This window comes from Ambystoma mexicanum, chromosome 4q (assembly GCF_040938575.1).
Source record: "Ambystoma mexicanum isolate Mex_15411 chromosome 4q, UKY_AmexF1_1, whole genome shotgun sequence".
Classification (NCBI taxonomy): domain Eukaryota; kingdom Metazoa; phylum Chordata; class Amphibia; order Caudata; family Ambystomatidae; genus Ambystoma; species Ambystoma mexicanum.
In genome coordinates, this window is record NC_090928.1 from 1,171,099,310 (window position 1) to 1,171,113,931 (window position 14,622).

Consider the following 14,622-nt stretch of genomic DNA (forward strand, 5'->3'; position numbering starts at 1 on the left):
ATCTGTGAAAGGCACAGTGAGTAAAAGCAGTGGCTGCGAACTCTCAAGTGGTTAATAACCACTGAACAGGTTATCAAGTCTGTTCTTTCGAGAGAGGGGCGCCCGCTACCTTTGCAAACTAAACTTCAAGGAACCTGGGATTGGTAACCCTAGGTCTCCTGGGGGCAACCAGACGTGGTCTCCCTCTCACTGTGCTTAGAGAGGCATCAGCTTCACCTCACTGATGCACCCCAACAAGGGTGAAACACGTGTATGGGGTTGCTGGTGGCACTCTCGTTCAGGTTGGAATTGCCATTGCATTTCGGTGCTGGACTGCCCCTGGGCAGGACAAAGACTGATATGCAAATGGATATTTCCCATCTGTGAAAGGCACAGTGAGTAAAAGCAGTGGCTGCGAACTCTCAAGTGGTTAATAACCACTGAACAGGTTATCAAGTCTGTTCTTTCGAGAGAGGGGCGCCCGCTACATTTGCAAACTAGCTAGTCTTTTGGCTGTAGCTCCTGAGATTCTATCCGGGGCTACAACCAAAAGATCAGGGGCTATAGCCCCCTTAGCCCCCCCCCTTGCAACGCCCCTGATGCCAACAGCACCCATTCCATTCAGTAACCAAAGCATGAATGCCAAAACTGTGAATTCCATTTGGTTGGGGCAGGTCCAGTCCTGGTTTTAACTTTGCAGTCTGGAACGTGTAGTCCTGGATGTATGTGGACATCCCAGACTAAAACCAGGACTGGACTAGCATCAACCAAATTGAATTCATAATGTTGGCATATGTGCCATCAGCGGCTTCTCGCACATGAGGTGCTGACCGCAGAACAGTGTGGGGTCTGGGGGGGTCTGGGGGGGGCGGATGATACATCATAATAATAGAGAAAGATGTGATGGGCTGGAGGTGGAGGGCAGTCATTAGATGAGACTCTGCACACTTCAGTATAGTTGTTTGATGTGTATTGGTGTTGTGTCTATTTTGTGTTTTTTGTTGTATATACAAAGCAATTTTGCTGTAAGTATATTAATAAAATTGAAATTGAAGTTCAGCATTTTGGACTTGCTTGGTAACAGTCTGCCTGTGGGCCTTGGCGAATGCTTAGGGCCATTTCCAGCCGCGTGCGCTGCAGAACGTGAGACACAAAGCTATTAGCACCCAGGGCAAACATCTGTGGTGCTAACAGAGGTTTGTTCTTAAGGTAAAATCAGCTGCACCATATACATCATGTGCCGATCTCCCTTAAAAACAAACTACAAACAAAGATGCTCCCTCTACTGCTGCCATGGCCTGCAGGGGGTCCGGGAGGACATGGACCAGAGGGAGGGTAAGTTGAAGATGACAGTAGGTTGGGTTTCCTGGGCAGAGAGGGACAGGAAGCGTTGAATACAGGGCCCAGGAGTACAAACTGGAGACCTGTGGGATGGAGCACAGGCATACACTGGCGAATAGAGCCCACATTCTTGGTCACCTGATTGGCTGGTGCCTCGCCCATAGGTGCTAATTATTTACATAATTTACAACTTCAGGCACAATGCTAGGAAGTGATTTGCACAGATTCACAGTCTTTGGTGAAGTCCAGAGCAGGGAATAGCACTACCCTAGCCCTGTGGGCAGGGGGCAAGCTGCAACCTGGGCCAATGTTGACGAGTTTCCCTGATGGTCTGATCAGCAGATAGGCTGTTTCCTCTGGAGTTTGCAGGCCTGTGACCAGAGTAGTGCCCCGCCTAGCTGAGGATGGAATGGTCCTGCGCTAGGTCTGAAAGCGATGCTTCGGTTTCCCTCCCTGCAAAACCTTGCGGCCTGTAGACATTGATAGTCCAAGGTCAACAACATAGTAACTAAAAACCATCTCTTCGAAGGTTTGAAGCAAGATGGTGGTCTATGTTCGGCTCCGTGGGGGTGGGGTGGATTCAAGCAGGTCACAGCAACTCCAGTATGGCTGGACTGTCTGTCCGCTCAGAAATGGCTGGGGCAACATTTTAGAGGGAGCCCATTTATCGCCCCACTCGGGCGGCATAACCACAACTGCCGTAAATCGCATGCACATGGGGGTCCACTTTGGGAACATTTCACTGCTTTTTGGCCCCCAGGGTAAAGGACCTGCTTCACTTCCACGAGTACCGAGTTCTTCTGCCAATCCAAACATGGTGGAAGTCCCGCTACCCCTTAACATAACTGGTTTGATGAATGGCCTGCGAGTTCTCTGCTTGCGATGCAACCACTTCCAGTTCCTTCTGGGGGGGGGAGCAGAGCAGGACTTCTCGTGCCCCGACTCATACAACACCTTCCTTCTAAGCCAACACCATTTCCGTTTTTTTGCAAAACTTGGCCTGACCCATCGACTGAGGACTTGCTGGGACGGTGTCTGATTGCCGCGCAACTGTTTGGTCTACCGGCCGGAAGATGAAACTGATCCCGCCAAGGCAGCTTCTCAAAGGCCGCTTGCAGCACAATGCCAATAGCTTCTGCTGGAGGCTCCCTTATGGTGCAGCTTTTTTCAATGCAGAAAGAAATTAAGGGGTTGAGTTGATCTGGGGGTGTGGGCAGACATGGGGGTAGGGCCGCAGGGCGGGTGGCTGGGTCATGGGACAGCACGGCATACCACTGCCATCATAGAAATTGACATTTCAATGGCATGGAATGATTGCAACAATTTGTAGCCTACCTTACAGCTGGGTCTGTAAAAGATCTGGGGCTATGCTAATGTCGGGACTCGGGGCTCGCTAGCCTTTTGGTTGTAGCCCCTGAGCTTCTATCTGGGGCAACAACAGAAAGCACTGGGGCTATACACCCTCCTACCCGCACCTCCACAGCGACACTGCAGCACTTCACTCGCCTGTTAAAATTCGGAAGAAAACATTTTGGCAGGAAAGGCGGTCTATCGACTTTTTATAAGCAGTTGGTAGGTATCATTCCACTGTTTGCTATCCTCATTCAAAGACGATGACATTTATTTATTTATTTATTTATTTATTTATTTATTTATAAAGCGCACCTTAACCCAAAGGTATCTGGGAGCATTCTTTACATCAGCAGTTACAGTACAGTAAAGTACATTTTCATGACATGAGCAACACATTTTATTATCCTATAAAATTGCAGGGAGAATGCCTCCCATTGCCTAAGGCCATCCTCTACTAACTACGAACGGCACGTAGATCGAGCAACGACACCCTGATCGAACCCAAATACTATGAGAAAATCAAATATGGGGGCGCAGAGTTCTCCACCCTTACAGCAAAACCCTGGAATTCCATCAAAGAAAGAACTCCGGACAACAGAAGACAGCGTAACGTTCAGAAACTGCTAAACGCTGATAACGAGGAGTCCTAACAACGAGAGACACGTAGGGCCTCATTACGAGAGGGGTGGTAAGGGTTTAACGGCGCCGGTAAAGGTGCCGGCGCCGTTAACCCCTTACCGCCCCATTATGAGGTCCCCTCACGGGACCCGCTCTGGACGTCTGGTTGTACAACGAGGAGGCCGGCATGCTAACAACGGGTCCGTCATTAACGGGACCGTTGTTAGCATGCTCCCCATCCCCATTGAGCCCTATAGGGGCTCAAATGGGAATGATGATGGTCCGGGTCCAGGTTCCCTGAATGGGGAAATACTGGGCCCTCCAAATTCGGAATGGCCCGGTATTTCCCCATTCAGGGACCCCGGACCCGAGTTTGGAGGCAGCCATGCCCTTAGTAAGGGCATGGCTGCCTCCAAACTCATAATGAGGCCCATAGACTAATAAACACCTCCACAAAATGACCACCATCACAAGATCTGGGACTCCTTAAACAAAAAACTCTCCACGGTAAACAGAATGACCAGATACTCCGCAAGTGACAACACAACAAAATACAAGTCGCAGCAGCACAACCGCATTATAGTAGCATGCCATACTTGTGCAGCCTTTCCGACACCACCACCAGAGGATCCGGGAATCACAGACGGAACGAGCAAACAACATGAATTCAGTCTACAAAAACCACAAAAGGTGACAAAAGCCAAAAACAAATTAGAACAGCAAACCCCACAATCCCCAGGATAAAAGACACCTTACAGAAAATAGATAACAAAAAACTACAGCCCTCAGCCATAAGGAACCTAAACCTGTCACCCTGAAAACCTGCCCAACAGAGGCCTTTCAGGAAAAAAACAACGCAGAACAAAGAACGTAAAACACAGCCTGCATTGACTGGAATAATCCCGCAGCAACATCCCATATAGGCAGAACCTTCAAGCGCTTTGAGCGCTTTGAAACAGTTGCCTGTGTATAGGCGCTTTATAAATAAACATGACCATACCATACCAAGCATCACCGCCATCGAACAACATGAAACCGACCCAACAGGAAAACCCCTAGAGCAAGATAACTAGGAACAAAACCTCAAACAGAAACATGCAGGAACGCTCCAATGGAACGGGTCCAAAATAGTTGGTCCAGCACCCTTTCAAGCACAGGCCATTACAACTCAGTGGGCCTCATTTGGAGTTTGGAGGTAGCCATGCCGTTCTTACCTATCGGGGCTCAAATGGGAAAAGGGATGTACCGGGTCTGGGTCCCAAAAATAGGGAATTACCGAGCCATGCCAACTTTAGCAGGCCCGGTAATTCCCATTCTCTGGACCAGGACCCGGTACATCCCTTTTCCCATTTGAGCCCCGATAGGGTTCAATGGGAATAGGGAGGATGCTAACAACGGGCCCGTTAATGACGGGCCCGTTGTTAGCAACCGGGTCGGCTAGCGTGTCCCGCTCTGCACGTCTGGTCTGGCCAGGCGTCCAGAGCGGGACCCGCTGCAGACCTCGTAATGTGGCGGCCCGGAATGAACGGTGCCTGTCCCCTACCGGCACCGTTCATTCGGTGGCTGCCAGCCTCCTACTGAGGCCCAGTATCTTCTATTCTGTGCAAAAAGACCCAACGCCTATCACTCACGACCTTGGAAAATATCTCCATCACCGAAACCAACGGGAAACCAAAACACATCAAACCAACCCATGCGCAGATAATGTACGAAAAAGTTCATCAACAATCTCTTTTTTCACCCGCCTAACTCATCACATGCTCACCAACCTGTCGACACAAACAGCTAAAGAAAACCTTTCACAACACCAATGCAGTAACCACTATACACCTATCCAATGAACTTGCAAACACTTCCACTAACCAAAACACACAGATCCCTCCAAGGCCCCCAGGCTACCTATGTGAAAACAAAATGATTTTGGGGGTGCATATCAGAATCCACATGGAAAAACTCACCCAAAAAGATGCCAGTTGCTCCAAGTTCTGTACGCACCAACAGTAAAACACAGCACGCTGTCTTTTCCCTCTGCTCCCTTAATCCTCCCCCACATCCATTTTGGATCCACGCGAGTGCCTGGAGACCATGAAAATGGCAGCAGCGTGCAGTACAAATCCAAATAACAAGGTTGAATCGTGCCCCCAGTCCTTCGTTCGTCTGTCATACTCCCCTGTCAAGGGATCTATGTGATCACTGCGTGGCTCAAACTGTTGAATATGAAAACCACGCCGCGCAGTGATCACATAGATCACTTTTTTCCGCCTCCCCATACCTGCTACCCCTTTACACCCCCACTTCTTTGTGTGCCGCCTACTCCCCTCTATCCCTGCGACGTCGGTTCCCTTTCACTAACGTGGGTCAGAACTGGCACGGCAGGGTCCTTTTTTCAAATGTATTTTTTCTTTGTACTTCATCGTCCCCAGCTATCCATGTAATGGAAGTGGGGGACACCTGTGCAACCCTTATACCGAACAAGGGGAGGAGGGGACACCCCCGCATCCCTTGTTTGGTTCTAACAGGATTTAGAATTTGGGTCACCGGCGAATGCGCACTAAACGCACATTTTGGCATTTTTTTATCGCAGTAGTGTAGCGATACCCCTACCAAGCCACCCGGTCCCAGCCTTTGAAGCCCAGGCGATGGGACGTGATCCCTTCTATTCTAAAGAGATGAATGTATTTTATATGTCGGCAAGAAGAAGACACTCACAGGCTGCGCAAATACACCATCATAACTCAAAGGTCTACTTTTAGACCCACATCTTTATTACAGAATGATTGTAGTTTTGAGATTCTGAAGATCAATCATTTCTCGATCAACAGTAGGTAATTGGTCTACACGTGTTTCGTGCCATACAAGGGTCCTTCTTCAGGACTGTAACTTTGCTTGTTCGGTAGATCCAGGCAGGTTACTTTCTATCTGTAGGCAAGATGCTTAGTGTGGAGATGTTCTTATTTAGCACTGCTCAGGAATCCCAGCATAATTGTGGCCAATGTTCCAGGCAGTGGGTAATATTTTGGATGTGCTGAGCAATGGCTGCCGCAGTGATGCGCTCTCCCTTCCTTATCTTGTCCCCGCCATGTGTCGCGTTCCCCCCTCTTCTTGCCACTGTCCTCCAAATCTGAGTATGGCCCCCAACTTGTTTTATCTGTGGCCCTTCCTCGCTTCCCCTCCTACCTACTTGGATGCCCTGTCGCAAATGTAAGAATTGATTGCAGGGGAAAACATAGGTTAGTTTGATGCAAATGCAGCCCACATAAAAATATAGACTGCAAGATGTATTTTGATATTCGGTTTTCATAATCGACTACTACGTCAATTGTGATTCGAAAGTAGTCTGAAATAAAATATTTATTTTTAAAAAAAGTACTGATTGTGCACGGCAGCCACATTGAAGCCTTTCTCTGCTTAAAGAGACAGAACGCTGCTGGGGTGCATTACCCCTGCAGAGAGATTGTGTATATTTGCTGCACTGTGAAGTAGTGCGATTCGCCAGACCATGACTGTAAGAAGCGTGCCAATTTGGAACCCTCTTGGTGCCTCCAAAACCAGAGTTCTCACCACCTCAAAGGGTGTGCTCTCTCCTCCGCAGATATTAGGAGCTGGCACTCTATCTCGGGCACCAGTGTGGGAGGAGAGGGGGGAAATACAGAAGACGGAGAAGCAGAGTCCGTCGAACTAGGCACAGAATGTGGGTGAGAAGGGGAGTGTGTCTTCTACTGCACTTCTCCCCCCAGGCCTCACACCTGTTCTTCATCATTGCCTGAGAGTGGTGCGATCATGGTGATGCAGTCACACTCTGTGCCACAGGTGCGGCCATACTCGCCCTCGATACACGCCACATTTATTTATTTATTTATTTATTGTTCGCTTGTTAGGCGCTGCTACAGGAAATACATTCTGTTTTAAAGCGCCCACAGGGCAGCAGGGAGGGAACAAGGGATTGCAGTACAATTAAATACAAAAAATACAGTGGCGGAAGGGACGGCCAAACCTACTATGCCTTGTGAGCCTTCAGAGCGTGCAAGTGCAGCAAGGAAGAGGGCAGTGGGGGTAGGTGCTGGGGTGTCCGTGCTCGAGGGTGAGCCGCAGATGAAGTGCAAGGTATGGTAAGTGCTGTGCGTCCTGGAACCGCGCTGGGTGGAAAGTGCGATTCTCCAGTGTGAGGGTATGCTGAGGGTAAACAGAAGCTGTGGAAATTGGGTGTGAATGGTCAGTGGCCCTGAGGATGCGCAAGTGTCCAAGACACCAATCACAGCATCTGTGAGATTAGCAGAGGAGGGAAGGAGGAGGAAAAGAGGAGAGTCTTGAGATGCTTTCGGAACTTAAGAAGGTCCTATTCAAGACACAGAGGGAGGTGGAGGCTGTTCCATAGGAGGGATCCAGCTGAGGAAAGCGAACAACCTCCTGCCCTCTGTTTAGTGAAACGCCTTACACACAGAGAGTTGCTGCCAGAAGAGCCTAGAGGTCTAGGAGGAGAGTATTTGGTAAGAGATTCACCCAGTCACTAGCTGGATGTGGTTGACCTGCATAGGACCAGGGAGGCCTCCTTCTGTGCGTAGATGGATGCCTCAGTGAGACAAAGGGGTTAGTCCTGCTGCTCCACTTACAATGTTAGCATACCCGCACTTAGGTGAAACTTGAATGTTAGCACGGCCACACCTAAATAGAATTGTGAACATTAGCCCGCATCGCATCTAGATAGGATTGTGAATGTTAGCCTGCCCGCACTTAAATGAAACCTGAATGTTAGCATGTGCCAAACTTAGAATTGTGAACATTAGCCTCATCACATCTCGATAGGATCATGATTGGTAGCATGCTCACACTTAGATAGAATTGTGAACATTAGCCTGTGCAGTGTCTAGATGGGAATGTGAGGGATAGCAAGTACTACACTTGGACAGAACAGTGAATGTCAGCATGTTAAATGTCAGGTAACCCACGAACCAATATAAGCTCAAACTCTGTGCATACTTATCTCACTCAAAAAGCTCACACACCCATCTCTCGCACAACAAGCCGCACGCACTTCACAACACTGCACCAACACATAAGCCGCACCAACAGCACAAGCGGACTGACACCGATCCAATACTCGCACCAAAGCTCAGCACCCGGTGTATACTGAGTTGAAGCTGCCAACAGAACACCACTACTCTCTCCATCCTACTCCCTCTTCACCTACTAACCCACCCCACCTTGTCATTTGCAGATCCGCCAGAGCGCCTGGGGTCCAACTCCGTTGGTGGCGGTGCGCGGTACAAATACCTTTAACATTTAACATTTAACATAGCCCCCCACCCCCTACTTCTCCCATCCACCCCCAGCTGTGCCCCTTCCTGTCGTCTCCGGCTGCCAAGCTTCTGGAACATAGCTGCTCAGTCCCCGAGTCCATCAGCCAATCGGGACCTGCTCGTGGTTCCTCTTCCGTTCAGATATTGGTGCTCGTGTTGCAGCCAGTGGGCAGCACCGGCCCTAGCAGCCAATCAAGGTGATGTTGGCTGCCACTGGATCATGGGAAGAGTTTGGCAGAGAGGGAGGGTCGCTCAGGGCAACAGGATGAGGAAGTGCAATATGGGTTTGATCCCTTGTCGGAGCGGGAGCAGTGCTGATCATTGGGCCGGATTTTCCCGGATCCGAGATCTGGCAAAACACGTCTCCCCGCATCTGAGATCAGGGAAATGTACTTGTTCTCATTAGTGGAATCGCTCTGCTTTTGATACTGACATCGGGGTTTCAATTTGGGCCTTCAGGACATTGCCTCCTTTTAGCACATTTATGTCTGCATTCAGCACTTAGCCTTTTCATTTTTAAAAATGATTTTATTCTGCTTATTAGTTTCAATTTGATGTTCATGTGATTTGATTTATTTCCTTGTAAACTGACGCTACAGTCAGTGCGCGGTTGGCCGGCCTCTTGCCTTCCTCAGGGCTCGTGCCTGATGCGAGTCTGTCTTTATTTACAGACACACACGCACCCTGCTTAGTCTCTCTTCTTCGTCCCCCCGGCCCTGTTGGCTGATTGGCCTATGCTAATATTATGTACTACAATATGTCACCTGGTTATGCTGGAGCGCAGTGGATGGGCGCAGCGGAAGCGCCTTGTCCCATCCGAAGTCCAGCCAAAGTCGCCCCCATCTGCGCTCAGCCGCGCTGCAGACGGGCTATGGGCTAGCACAGGGAAAAAACTGCCGCTTTTCTCACGTAGTGAATTCTTGGAAATGGCTCCTGCAAATACACAGTTCCCGTTGGGCTGGCAGCTGGCTCCAAAGTTGGTAGTGGTTGGGCCTGCACCCCCATAACACCAGGTAATGTGCGTCAGGGACCTCATTTCACCAAAATGCCAGGGGTAGCGGAAGTGACATCACATACCCCTTGACCTCTGATGACATCACAGGAAGTGATGTCATTTGACCCTGCCCTGAAGCGACAGAACACGGCCGTTTACCCCTTGAACCCTTGACAAAACAGGAAGTGGCATCACATAGCATTGTGTCTAAGTACAAATGAAAAATATGGTTACAATATCACTGTAACGTGATATACGTTTCATACAAGAATGGATCCTCATATGTATCGTCAGAAAAAAAACATGCTATAACTGCAACTTGCGAAAAGCACAATACATAGTCCGGCATGGCTTTGGCCACAGCCCAGGAGTTTCAAGATTTTTAAATATATATATGTTTTTGTTTTTTTTTTAGGGGTAGCAAGTCAGACCCCAGGGGTCGCAAGTGCAACCCCTAAATGACGTCCCTGAAGTGCGTGCTATCTAATGCCTGGTCTCTCGTAGCCCATGAGGCCGATTGTTATAGTTTATTGCAGGAGCATTCGCCTGATCTGCAGTTTGTCACAGAAACCTGGCGCAAGGCGACATTCACTTCCATTTTGGTTCACGCCCTGCCCCGTGAGTATTGTATACTCAGGTTGGACCCGGATTCCTCACGGACAGATGGTGGAATTGCACTCATTCACCATTCCAACCTCGTTTATTGTGTAGTGCCTATAGAGCATGATTGCAATATGGAGGCTCTTCTGTTTTGTGTGGTGATTTCCCTCTCTTCTACTCTTCACTGCCTGCTGGTTTCTCGCCCCCCTAATCTGGACCCTAGTTTCTCCCATGCTGCCTCTGAGTTAGTTGCTGATCTTAGATGGTGGTATGGGACTCTGATAGTTCTCGGTGATTTTAATCTGCATACTAATGATCCTAATGGTTCTCAGGCGAACCATCTTATTTCCGCTTTTGTTGAGTTGGGTCGGCCCCAGTTGGAGGCAGGTCCCACTCATTGCCGGGGAAATACTCTGGATTAAATGTTTGTGCCGCCTTTGCTGGTCACACTTTTTACGATGCTTCCGGTAATTTGGTCTGATCATTTTGTTATTCCCTTTTCTGTGAACATCTCAGCGACTTTGCCCCTTCCTGTGCTGCCTCGGCCAACCTTGCGGCATTGGAGTAGAATCAACAATTCGGCTGTCGCCACTGGCATCTTACATCTCCTGCCTACACATGGTCCTTGTGACTTCAAGTCTATTCTGTCTGCGAGGAGAGCTACAGCTAACAAGCTAGCCCCTCTCAAAGCTTCGAAACATTGTGGCCACTCATCTGAGCTACGGTTTTCTGCCGATCTTGATAAGCTACGTCTTAGGCAAGCAGAGCGCAAGTGGCGCATCACTTACTGCCTGACGACTCTCCTAGCTTTACGCAGAGCCGCAGCCACCTACCAACGCGCTATCACAATTGCTAAGTGCGTCTACTTTGCCGCTCGGGTGGAAGCCGCGGTGAACTCCCCCAAATAATTATTCCAACTGGTTCATTCGTTGTCCTCCCCTTCCGCCATTAAGGTGGTGATTCCCTTGCAAACATTGTGTGGCCTTTCAAATTATTTTGATGATGAAATGACTATTATCAGGCAAAAGATTGCAGACACCTGTAGTACCTTGTCCATTTCGGCTGACCCTTCTGCCTTAAGCCTGTTGGTGCCTAGCTGGTACACTTTTCTGGTATTCTCAGAATTCAAAGTTATTGCAGCAGCCCTCAGGATGAAATCAGCTTCACCTGCCACTCCCATTCCGCTTAAGATTCTTAAGGGTATTATTTCTAGTACTGTACCACCTCTTACTTTGGGGGTTAACACATCCTTAACCAATGCGTACATACCTGCTCCCCTTAAACATTATTTTCCTTTTGAAAAAATGTGGACTTTGCTGTTCTTTTGAATTTTTGCCCTATTTCCCTTCTACCGTTTCCTATGAAAATCCTGGAGTCCCTGGCCACCCCCGTCTTCGTTCTTTTCTGGAGGACTCAGGGGCGCTCGATCCTTTTCAATCCGGTTTCGGGCTGGGCAGGGGAGCAGAGTCGGTCCTGGTGTCGGTAGCTAATGATCTGGCTGAGATTGTCGATCAAGGCGGCACAGGGACCTTGATCCTGCTGGACCTTTCTGCGGCATTTCACACCATGGACCACTGCATCCTGGGGGAGAGGCTGCCCTCTGCTGGTATCTCTGGACGGGCTCTTCACTGCTTTGTGTCTTTTCTTTCTGAACGCTGTCAGTCTCTTTCACTCCCTCCTTTCACATCTGTGGCTAAAGCTCTTACGTGTGGTGTCTCCCAGGATTCGGCCCTTTCCCTGCTTCTTTGATATGATATCATATGATATGGCATTTATAATGCGCCTATACACAAGTGTTTCAATCTATATATTCTACCTCTCATTAAACGTATACACTCCTTTCGTTTTTTTGTGTTTTTCTTATGCGGATGGCATACAGATCTTGGTCTGGCTTGATATTTCTGTACCGGCTACTGCGGAACACTGCCGCTCCTGTCTTGCTGCGGTCTATGACTGGATGGGTAGGAACTGGCTCTGCTTGAATGGTGACAAAACCAAGGTGCTTATAGTCGGGGCTTCGTCTGAGCTATCAGTGAGGTCCACAGCTTTCTGGCCAGTGGAACTCCATCCATTACCTCCATCTTCATCCATAATCAAGAACTTAGGCGTGAAGTTTTCAGCCTCACTGTCCATGCAGGAGCAGGTTAGTGCTGTTTGCCAATCTGTCCATTTTAAATTACGAACTCTCTACCTTTAGCTCTTCGTCCTCTGGTGGTATCTTCTCTCACTTCAGGCTCCCAGTAATGCTCCGTCTGCAGGTGGTTGGAGGCCAGGCTGGCCTTGGGGGCGGCTCGCCGGTCGTCGGCCTCTCGAGTTCTGAACACCTTGCATTGGCTTCCAGTGGTGAAACGAGTCAAATTTAAGGCTTTGTCCTGGTTCATCTGGCATCTTATGCCTCAGGGCCTGGGTACCTACACGCCAAATTTAAACACTATATTCCATCTCGCGTTCTCCGCTAGTCCACCTCTCTTCAGATTGTTGTGCCTAGGTTTAAACGTTCTCGCGTGGGTGTGCGCTCATTTTGAGTGGCTGCGGCCCTGCTTTGGAACTCCACTCCGTTGTCCCTGTGTGACATTTTTGATCATCTGTCCTTTAGGTGAGCTCTGAAATCCTTTCTTTTTTCTGCTTAAATCTATTGTTGCTGTTTTGGCGCTGTCCGGTGTTTAGTAATCAGCCTCTAGTGCCATGATGCCCTTGTTGGTGAAGGTGCGCTCTATAAATGTGGACGCACTTTCCCCTTCACCCGCACTTGCGCGATCTAAATGACACCTGGCCTAGTAAGATCGTTGTCTGTCTTCTCTCTGTTCCCCCTCCCTTTCCTCGTCGCGCCTTGAAACACGTGTGTAGGCGCGTTATAAATGCCATTTCATATCATATCATGACAACACTGCCGAGTGCGAGCGAGAGCAGTGGCAGCAGAAAGTGGCAGTCACTTTCTCCTTCCCTGCCCCTGCGCCCTCCTGTCTTTACCCCACATGCCTTGCCTCCTGCCGCCCCACATTGTGAGGTAAAAGTGTCTCGCTTCATAACTGTTATACAATGCCATTTGGGAGTCTCAAGACAGGGCACAGGGGTCCTAATTCCGGGACGGTCCCTGCAAAACCGGAAGTCTGGTCACCCCAACTTGTATACTGGTAAATGTAGGCTTCCCTTAAGGAGCGTGAAAATAAAGCTACAATTATACCGTTTTTTTTTATCAGCATCCTCCTAAGTAGTACTTATACTGCCAGGTTGGTTTATTGTGTGATTGCTCAACGTTTCACGTAGCTTCTATAAAATAGAGTCTTATTGTAGCTGCGATTACTTCGCTTTTTACAAACCTACTATCACTTGCCTGGCATGACTTTACGGCCAACACCTCGTGGACTCCTTTAGTATGCACTGCTCGCAGAGAGGCGCCCCCCTTCCACTCCCCTCCCTCGGTTTGTACTGGTGTTGAAGTGTTCTCAGTCAGCATTGGGGCCTAGGCGTGCCCTCCCCCGCACCCGTCCCTTACCCTTATAAATCTGTACTGAGGACTGGGACCAGACTGGACCGGTGTCCAGGAGAGAAGTTCCCGCAGTCTGTGCATGCTCTCCCCGGCTGCACCGCTGTCGTGCCTGGGCACACGGAGTATGTGTTCTTCACCCCCGCAGTTATTCGCCGCCTCCTGCATGGATGCCCGAGTTCCTTCAGGCTGCGTTTCAGGGGCTAGAGCGCCCTCTAGGAGGCCTCGGCGAGAGCTGCCCATCACTAGCCGTAGCCTAGCGTGATGTCCTGCCCGCTGCCTCCCTGGGACCTGTTTCATTCCTTACACCAGCCCCAGCTCTGAGCCGCGATGCACGAAGAAAAAAAAAGAAGCTACCACCCAAAAAAAAGCCACCCACAGGAACTGCTCTTCAAAGAACCCAAACTCGATGATATGTCTGTGAAAAAGTGTTAGGGGCAGGCGGGGGTGGGAAAGTGTGCTAGGGGGTGAAATTCCCAAGCTCAGTAAAAGTCTTACACCCAGCACACCCCAACAGATTTCATAAATAGCTCATACAGAACAAACCCATACGATGCCTCAATGGAAAATCCATCATTCCCTTCTGCCCATCCTACCTCGCAGAGTGCTTAAAAGAAGCCAGGCAGAAATGTGAACGCTACATACATATCGCAGAATGCCTATCGCTATGCTATATCGACGTATGCTAAGGGCTGTAACCACTAAACACGCTAGGAATGTCTGGTCTGTTAATTGTTATGTTAATAGCCCAATAATAACAACATGTGACAGTAAAAGGGGAAAATAATGCACCCACCCCAAACAAAGTAATTCTGAAGCAAAGCGCATAGAAGCAAAACTCCTTTAGCAGTTAGTGGAGGAACACATCCAGCATTCACCACCCAGCAAATCATATCCAGGAACAGGTTATAATGAGAAAACCCAGAGAATGGAAAACCCATCCCTTCCTGCCC

General features: G+C 49.2%; 1 protein-coding gene across 2 annotated transcripts in view; it reads right to left on the bottom strand.

The window, feature by feature from the left end:
• Positions 1–14,622, bottom strand: part of DAAM2 (dishevelled associated activator of morphogenesis 2) — an 858,328-nt gene that overhangs the window by 823,313 nt on the left and 20,393 nt on the right. The gene's annotated exons all lie outside the window — the stretch shown is intronic.